Source organism: Mastomys coucha, unplaced genomic scaffold, assembly GCF_008632895.1.
Source record: "Mastomys coucha isolate ucsf_1 unplaced genomic scaffold, UCSF_Mcou_1 pScaffold23, whole genome shotgun sequence".
NCBI lineage: Eukaryota > Metazoa > Chordata > Mammalia > Rodentia > Muridae > Mastomys > Mastomys coucha.
The window spans coordinates 11,589,984-11,590,811 of NW_022196906.1; positions in this window are offsets into that span (position 1 = coordinate 11,589,984).

The window sequence follows — 828 nt, forward strand, 5'->3', positions numbered from 1 at the left end:
GTTTGTTTCTTTGTTTATTGGAGGGGAAACTGGGAATGGAGAAATATACATGTAAATAAAGAAAATATCTAAGAGAAAAATAAAGAGAGGAGATTGGGAAAAAAATATGTTTTTTTGTTTTTTGGTTTATTTTTTTTTAGCAAGAAAAATAGGGAATTTTTATTTCTGCTTCTTTTTGTAAAACAAAGCAAAACAATAAACAAGCAAACAACCGGAAAAACCTAAAATCCTGAAGGAAGAGGTTGGTTTGACTTGGTGGTTAAAAATGTCTGGGGCTCTCTAGAAGGCCAGTGTTAGTTCCAAGCATCCATGTTTGACAACTCATAACCTCTTGCAATACCAGATCTGGGGGATCTAATATTTTTGACTGGAATCCACAGTCATCTCCACATGTGTGATATACATACCTACACAGACAGCCATACACATATACATAAATAAAGAGGAAGACGGATCTAAATGTTATCTTGCATCCCACTTCTGTCTTTTGGAACACTGTAGCTAAGGGATGCATTTTATAACTTTGAGGAAATGAAAACCAATCAAATGAAAGAAGAGCATCCCAGCTTCTTCTCAGCACTCAAAGATTAGTGGGCCTCCAGCATATGCTTGGATGGCCTCCATCTACAGTAACAGGGAGCAGCTGTTTGCTTCCTTGTCGCTTCTTGGGCATTCTTTCCTTAGTCTTTAAATGGCTTCTCCCACCATGTCAGTCCATACTAAGGTGTTCATTAAATAAAAGGATTAAGGATTTTTTTTCTTTTTTTTTCACATTTGTAGATATTTTCTTTATTTACATGTAAATTTCTCCATTCCCAGTTTCCCCTC